The 9321-nt window shown below is 40.7% G+C and overlaps 1 non-coding gene across 1 annotated transcript; it reads right to left on the bottom strand.

The window, feature by feature from the left end:
* Window positions 1–5338: 5338 nt before the first annotated feature.
* Window positions 5339–5445, bottom strand: LOC127125151 (small nucleolar RNA R71). Its single transcript, XR_007804609.1, has one exon. It is a non-coding gene; the product is annotated as a small nucleolar RNA R71 (small nucleolar RNA).
* Window positions 5446–9321: the final 3876 nt, after the last annotated feature.

The raw sequence follows: 9321 nt of genomic DNA, 5'->3' as shown, positions 1-9321 counted from the left end.
AAATCCAATTCCTTAACCATTAGCATAGACATATGTAATGATTTCCGACTCAATGCATCAGCCACTACGTTTGCTTTACCCGGATGGTAATTCAAACCAAAATCATAATCCTTCAGAAATTCTAACCATCTCCTCTGTCTCATATTCAGCTCTTTCTGATCAAACAAATACTTCAAACTCTTATGGTCACTGAAAACCTCAAATCTTGACCCGTACAAATAATGCCTCCACAACTTCAGAACAAACACCACAGCCGCCAACTCTAAATCGTGCGTCGGATAGTTCCTCTCATGAACCCTCAGTTGTCTCGAAGCATAAGCTATAACCTGCTTATTCTGCATCAACACGCCACCCAAACCCAACAATGAAGCATCACAATAAACTTCAAATGGTTCCGATGAACTCGGTAATATCAGAATAGGAGCACTAGTTAACCTTCTCTTTAACTCTTGGAAACCTTCTTCACATCTTGAGTCCCAAACAAACGCTTGCCCCTTTCTAGTCAACATCGTCAACGGTAACGCCAACTTAGAAAATCCTTCAATGAACTTCCTATAATAACCAGCCAAACCAAGGAAACTTCGAATCTCAGCAACAGACTTCGGAGCTTCCCACTTAGATACCGCTTCTATCTTAGAAGGATCAACAGCAACACCACCTCTTGAAATCACATGACCAAGAAAACTTACCTCTTCTAACCAAAATTCACACTTGGACAGTTTAGCAAATAACTTCTTTTCTCGTAGAACTTCCAAAACCACTCTCAAATGCTCAGCATGCCTTTCTTCCGATTTCGAATACACCAAAATATCATCAATAAACACCACAACAAACTTATCTAGGTACGGATGGAAAATCCTATTCATATACTCCATAAATACTCCAGGTGCATTAGTCACACCAAAAGGCATTACAGAATACTCATAATGTCCATACCTTGTCCTGAAAGCAGTCTTCTGAATATCCTCAGTCTTCACGCGTATCTGATGATACCCAGATCTCAAATCTATTTTGCTGAACACACTTGCACCAACCAACTGATCCATCAAATCATCAATCCTCGGCAAGGGATACCGATTCTTGATCGTCACTTTATTCAGTTGCCTGTAGTCCACACACAACCTCATAGTACCTTCTTTCTTCTTAACCAACAACACTGGTGCACCCCACGGTGACACACTCGGACGAATAAATTTCTTATCCAACAGATCTTCCAACTGACTCTTCAATTCAGTTAACTCAACAGCAGACATACGGTACGGAGCCATCGATATCGGCCTAGTACCAGGTACCAAGTCAATAGAGAACTCCACTTCACGCTCTGGCGGCAATTCATTCACTTCTTCCGGAAACACATCAGGAAAATCACACACCACAGCTAGATCGCAAATCATCAGTTTATCTTTAGCCTCCAAAGTCGCTAACAGCATGAACAACTCTGCCCCATCAGCTACTTCCTCATCCACTTGTCTCGCTGATAGAAACAAACTCTTTCCTTCCTCACTCTCAGGAAATATCACAGTCTTATCAAAACAATTGATAGAAACTCGGTTAAACACCAACCAGTTCATACCCAGAATAACATCAATCTGCACTAGTGGAAGGCACACTAGGTCCATCCCAAAGTCTCTACCAAAAATACTCAAAGGACAATTTAAGCAAACCGACGTAGTAGTCACTGAACCCTTCGCAGGAGTATCAATTACCATACTACCAAACATCTCAGATATCTCTAACTTAAGTTTCACAGCACACTCCAAAGATATAAAGGAATGAGTCGCACCTGTGTCAATAATAGCTACTAGAGGAAAGCCATTAATATAACACGTACCTCGGATCAAACGATCATCAGCAGAAGTCTCAGAACCCGATAAAGCAAAGACCTTGCCTCCAGACTGATTCCCTTTCTTCGGCTTCTGACACTGACTTCCAATATGCCCTTCTTCGCCACAATTAAAACAAATCACTTCCTTGTGCTTGCAATCAGCTATTGCATGCCCAGTCTTACCACAGCGAAAACACCTCTTCACTTCAGCAGTACATACATTACTCTTATGACCAGCCTGACCACATTTGAAGCAAACTATACCAGTAGGAGCACCTCCCCTACTAGTCCTCTGAGCCGGAGCAGCTACTTGCTTCCCTTTTCCAGCTGGAACATCATACGGCTTGCCACGGTTTTGATGTTGCTTGCCTCTGCGATCACTGACAATCTTGTAATGAGCATTATTGTCCTCTTCAAATATCCTGCAGCTATCAACCAACTCAGTAAAAATGCGTATCTTCTGATACCCAACAGCCTTCTTAATTTCAGAGCGCAGTCCGTTTTCAAACTTGATGCACTTTGAAAATTCAGCACCCGCACCAGTGTAATGAGGATAAAATTTGGACAGCTCCACAAATTTCGCAGCATAATCAGTGACAGACATGTTTCCTTGCTTCAGCTCAAGGAACTCGATTTCCTTCTTACCACGAACATCTTCCGGATAATACTTCCTCAGGAATTCCCTACGGAATACATCCCAAGTAATGACTTCACCTGCCACAGTCAACCTCTCGTGAGTCTCTAGCCACCAGTCATCAGCTTCGACTGCTAGCATGTGAGTTCCATACCGAACCTTCTGAGCTGGAGTACAATCCATAACACGGAAGATTCTCTCAATCTCTTTCAACCATCCCAAGGCTGCATCTGGATCATGCTTTCCTTTAAACACCGGCGGATTCTCTCTTTGAAAAGTCGCCAAGCTACGTGATCCAGCATCTCCACCAGCATTTGGCAAGTTCTGCACAGCTTGTGCCATTGCTTGCATTGCGGCAGCCATTGCAGCGTCATTCCTTCCAGCCATTTCAACTTATCAATAACACAACTTAAAGTTAGATTGGTAACAATACACAATTGTTAGACAAAACGACACGACAACTGGCCGGACGGACCGACCTGCTCTGATACCACTAATGTAACACCCTTCTAAAATACCCCAATGTTTAATAATAAATAACAACAATTAAATCATACATATCAGAGTAAACATACATCTCAAGGGTGTCACATAACAACTCCTTCACAAAAGTCAACGTAAAATCAGTCATGCTCAATTTTATTCAACATAAATCTTCTTTAACAATACGCAGCGGATAAATATTTCAACATCTGTAATTCATCAAAATTAACATTTATTCAACAATTCAAACATCCCGTCCCGATGTTACATCTATCAGAGCATGACCCTCTAACCACACTAGACTTCAAGCACTAGGTTCTATTCGACTCACTGCCCGTTACCTGAAAAATATAGCTGTAAGGGTGAGTTCCTCAATCGATATAACAAATATTATAATTTATCATGTTATGTTAAGTAATTCTACACGTTAATCACCCTAATTATATCATGCATTAGGCAACGGCACAGTCAACTCAATTATCATATTCAAACACAACGTAAAGGCAACTCAATAACAACATAAAATGCAACTCAATGAGACTCGACTCTTCATGCATGTGGTACCATTTGGAGTAAAACTCCCAACTTAAAATCACTGCCAGTTTAGTGGGCATCAAGGCATAAGCCTTCAACTTTCAACTTAAAATTTTGCCAATCCAGGCCAACGTGGTGTGAGCAAAAGCCCCATAATTTTTGCCAATCCAGGCCAACGTGGTGTGAGCAAAAGCCCCGACTTAATGCATATGAATGTATATGTCATGTACGACTTGAAAGCTCAACAACATAATAACAACAGCCACATAACAGTTTTTCAACAGAACAACTCATAATCAACTTTGGCTCTTCAGCCTACAACTCAGTAATTCTCAACAAATCAACTTAGAATCAGCGTTGGCTCATCGGCCTACAACTTAATAATTTCAACAAGGCAACTAAAAAAAATCAACTTTTCAACATTATTGCATCAACATTTCACAACCATAAACCTAATAAATTCATTCCTCACAATTAACTATGATAGGCCAGCTACCACTTGCACTCACAACATAAAATCAACTATTTTCCATTCTGCAAAGACTCTGCTCAACTGGAGGGAGTCGGCGCAAAAGCCTTATGCGTCGACGCATACAGTCGACGCTTAGCTCACTGGTCGGCGCAAAACTACCATGCGTCGACGCATGCAGTCAGCGCATGCCTCACGGGTCAGCGCACGCCGACCCTATGGTCGACCGCTCGCGCGCAGACTCAGATTTTTCTGAGTTATTCCTAGGGTTCTACCAGCTTCTGCTTGTCCGGTTTTTCCGGCCGTTTCCTCATCTGAAACCACCTCTAGAAACACAATTTGTCTTGTAAATTGGTAACGCCGATTCAAGTTTTTGGTTGGGATTCTTACCCTAGTCTAACATTCAAGACTCACACAACTACCGATTCAATTTACAGATTTTTAACACCGTTTAACCAACATCAATTTCAGCATATACAGTTCCAATTAGGGTTAGACCAACGGCTTATCACTACCCATTACATGTTATTCTATAATACCCATTAAACGACGATAAACCCCCCTTACCTGAGATAATCCGGCAATTCTCGAAGCTTTAGCTTTTCCGTTCCTCAACCGTGCTTTTCGGCTCTTTGCCCTTTTTCCTCTTCTCTGCAGCTTCTCTGAGTTTCACGTGAAATTTCCTTGTTAAGAATGAAACCCTTTTCTTTATTCCCCCTTATATATATTTTCCAAATATTATTATTCCCAAAATATTAATAATAATAAAATCCAAAATTCCAATTATTTAATTAAATTAATCATTTAATTATTAATTTAAATTAAATAAGTGTCTTATTTCTCTTGGGGTGTTACACCACACACTCGCTCACAAGGCGAGCCGTTCTACTTACGAATCAACGATATCGAACTATATCTCTGAGTCTTACGACGAATTCGGGAATATCGTGCTGCAAACAATCTCCCTCCTGTTGAACTTCCCGATTTCAAAAATATTTTCCCTTCGATACCCGAGATGGCAGAACCAGCTCGTGCTCTTCGAGATTACGCCACTCCATCGCAAGATGAGCCGCATTCGAGTATTGCTCCACCCGGAATCGAAGCAAACAACTTTGAACTTAAACCTTCACTGTTGCAGGCAGTGCAACAGAACCAATTCTCTGGAAATCCTACCGAGGATCCAAACCTTCATTTATCCGTATTTGTCCAATACGCTGATACTGTTAAAGCTAATGGTGTCACTTCAGAGGCAATTTGACTTCGTCTTTTTCCTTTCTCGTTGAGAGATAGCGCTAGAAGATGGCTTCAATCTCTTCCTTCCAACTCAGTCACCACATGGAACGAGTTGAAGAAAGTTTTTCTTGCTCGATATTTTCCGCCAAGCAAAACAGCTATGTTAAGAGCCCAGATAAATGGATTTAAACAGAAAGATAACGAGTCTCTTTTCGAAGCATGGGAAAGATACAAAGACATGATGAGACTTTGTCCACACCATGGTTTAGAGGACTGGTAAGTAATTCATACCTTCTATAATGGTCTCCTGTACAACACGAGGTTAACAATAGATGCCGCCGCAGGTGGTGCACTGATGAACAAACCTTATGCTGATGCTTACCAACTTATCGAAAGCATGGCTCAAAACCACTATCAGTGGGGAAGTGAACGAACAATGGTAGAAAAACCTCAAACGAAAACTGGCATGTACGAGATAAGTAACCTTGATCATGTTAATGCGAAAGTGGATGCTCTGGTCCAGAAAATTGAAAGTTTAAATGTATCACCTCTAGCCACCGTGGTTGCCATAACTCAGAATTGCGAAGTCTGTTGAATCCAAGGTCACACTCCTGCAGATTGTCAACTCCTAACAGGAATCCAAGCGGAGCAAGTAAACTATGCTCAAGGAAGCCCCTACTCGCATACCTATAACTCAAATTGGAAGAATCATCCCAATTTTTCATATAAGAGTAATAATGCTTTATACGCACCTGGACAATCTCCAAATCAAGCCCCAGCTATACCTCCGGGATATCAGAAGTCGATCCCATCTACACCTAACAATAACGCCCCTAGGAAATCCAACTTGGAAATCATGATGGAAAACTTTATAGCTTCTCAACAGCAAACCAATAAAGATTTCCTAAACCAGAATGTACACACTGGCGAACAAATTAAACAACTAGCAAGTAAAGTAGATGCCCTGGCCACTCATAACAAAATGCTGGAAACACAAATATCACAAGTAGCTCAACAACAAGCGCCTACTGCTGCCCCAACTGGTACATTTCCTAGCCAACCCCAACCTAACCCGAGAAGCCACACTCATGCAATTATACTGAGAAGTGGAACGGAAGTGGAAGGACCGTCTGACCCAAGGATAGAAAACCAAAACTCTAAAAAGTCAACTGAGGAGGAAAGTGAACCTAAGGAAAAGGAAGAGAGTAATAAGGAAACCGTAGAAAAGAAGGAACCTTATGTACCTCCACCACCTTATAAACCACATATCCCTTACCCTCAAAGGCTTATTAAAACCAAAGATGCGGGCCAATTCAAAAAATTTGTTGACCTAATAAAACAGTTAAACGTCACAATTCCGTTTACAGAAGCTATTACGCAGATGCCCTCATATGCTAAGTTCTTAAAAGAAATTCTTTCTAATAAAAGGAAACTTGAAGATAGCGAAACCGTTACACTCACCGCTGAATGTAACGCTATAATCCAGATAATGCCTCCTAAACTTAAAGACCCAGGTAGTTTCTCTATACCCTGTCACATAGGAAAATTTGTCATTGACAAAGCCTTATGCGATTTAGGAGCCGGTATTAGTGTTATGCCTTTATCCATATGCAAGAGACTTGAAATGGGAGAATTGAGACCAACTAAAATGTCTGTGCAACTAGCAGATCGTTCCGTCAAATATCCTGTAGGAATTCTTGAAAACGTTCCAGTGCGCATAGGTCAATTCTACATTCCAACTGATTTTATAATTATGGATATTAGAGAAGATGAAGTTACACCCATTATACTGGGAAGACCGTTCTTAGCAACTGCCGGTGCGATCATAGACGTAAAACGAGGACGACTCACTTTCGAGGTAGGAGAAGAGAAAATTGAGTTCATTCTTTCCCAATTTTCGAAAGCACCTGCAATTGAAGATACATGTTACTTCATGGATATCATCGATGAATGCATAAAAGAAACGGAGTTAGAAAAAGACAAATCATCTGACTATCTTGTAGAAGACAAACTTAACCAATGTTTAGCAATAACACCGGACCCTACGCAATGCCTTAAGAAACCAACCCTAGACCTGAAAACACTTCCCAAAAATCTGAGATATGAATTCCTAGACTTAGAACTTGAACGACCAGTGATAGTTAATGCTGACCTAGGAAGACTCGAAACAGAAAAACTCCTGCATATCTTAAGAAAATATCCAACCGCACTAGGTTACAACATCACCGATCTTAAAGGAATAAGTCCTTCTATTTGTATGCACCGCATCATGCTAGAAGAAGACTGTAAAACTTCTAGGGAACACCAGAGGAGACTAAACCCGATCCTGAGTGAGGTAGTGAAGAAGGAAATAACCAAGTTATTAGAGGCAGGTATCATATATCCTATATCTGATAGCAAATGGGTTAGTCCTGTACACGTAGTACCAAAGAAAGGAGGTATAACAGTCATTGAAAATGAAAAAGGAGAAACTATAACCAAACGAATCGAATCGGGATGGAGAATATGCATTGACTATAGGAAACTAAACAAAGCAACCCGAAAAGATCATTTCCCTTTACCATTCATTGACCAGATGTTAGAACGATTAGCAAAACATTCTCATTTCTGCTATCTAGACGGTTACTCAGGTTTCTTTCAAATACCGATTCACCCTGATGACCAAGAAAAGACAACGTTCACGTGCCCTTTTGGTACCTTCGCTTATAGACGAATGTCGTTTGGCTTGTGTAATGCTCGTGCAACCTTCCAAAGGTGCATGATGGCAATATTCGCCGATTTTCTAGAAAACATCATGGAAGTATTTATGGATGACTTTTCCGTATGCGGGCAAAGCTTTGAAGAATGCCTTGAAAACCTAGAAAGAGTTCTAGAGCGATGTGTAAAAGTAAACCTAGTACTAAATTGGGAAAAATGCCACTTTATGGTACAAGAAGGAATTGTTTTAGGACACATCATCTCGAACAGAGGAATTGAAGTAGACAAAGCCAAAATAGAGGTAATCGAAAATCTTCAACCCCCGAAAACTGTGAGAGAAGTACGAAGCTTCTTAGGACATGCCGGTTTTTATCGACGATTCATTAAAGACTTCTCTAAAATAACTAAACCTTTAACCGGGCTATTAATGAAAGATGCTGAATTCATATTCGATAATAGATGTTTAGAAGCATTTCAAACGCTTAAACAAGCACTGATCTCCGCACCCATAATGCAGACACCAGATTGGAATGAACCATTCGAAATAATGTGTGATGCCAGTGATTACGCTGTAGGTGCTGTTTTAGGACAACGAAAGGATAAAAAGCTTCACGTTATATATTACGCAAGTAGAACTCTAGATGAAGCACAAATGAATTACGCCACAACCGAGAAAGAACTTCTAGCAGTAGTGTTTGCGCTAGATAAATTTCGTTCTTACTTGGTCGGAGCCAAAATAATCATCTACACTGACCACGCTGCTATCAAATACCTCTTAACAAAAAAGGATGTTAAACCTAGACTCCTAAGGTGGATCCTGTTGCTACAAGAGTTCGATTTGGAAATCAAAGACAAGAAAGGAACTGAAAACGTAGTAGCAGATCACCTCTCTAGACTTGAGAACCTTGAACCGGAAAGAACATCAATTAACGATGATTTCTCGTACGATAAACTTATAGCTACTTTGGAAGAAAATAACGCTGATAAACAGGTAGAAACCACCTTAGCTATATCTGTTACACCGTGGTACGCTGACCTCGTCAATTATTTAGCTGCCGGAATAGTTCCACCTACCTTATCCTACCAGCAGAAGAAACGATTCTTCTATGACATAAAACACTATTACTGGGATGACCCCTTACTTTTTAAAAGAGGCCCCGATGGTATTTTCCGTCGGTGTTTACCCGAAGAAGAGGTAGAAAATATAATCCAACATTGTCACTCCGCTCCTTATGGTGGACATGCAAGTACATCCAAGCCTGCTCTAAAATCCTACAAGCCGGTTTTTATTGGCCAAATATATGGAAGGATGTACATGCAGCTATTAAGAAATGTGACAGATGTCAACGCACAGGAAACATATCTAGACGTGACGAGATGCCACCTAAGGGCGTTTTGGAAGTAGAGATTTTCGATGTGTGGGGAATAGACTTCATGGGACCTTTT

This window comes from Lathyrus oleraceus, chromosome 2, assembly GCF_024323335.1.
Source record: "Lathyrus oleraceus cultivar Zhongwan6 chromosome 2, CAAS_Psat_ZW6_1.0, whole genome shotgun sequence".
In the NCBI taxonomy this organism is placed as follows: domain Eukaryota; kingdom Viridiplantae; phylum Streptophyta; class Magnoliopsida; order Fabales; family Fabaceae; genus Lathyrus; species Lathyrus oleraceus.
Note: the sequence above shows the minus strand (reverse complement) of the source record. Positions and strands in the feature narration are given on the sequence as shown.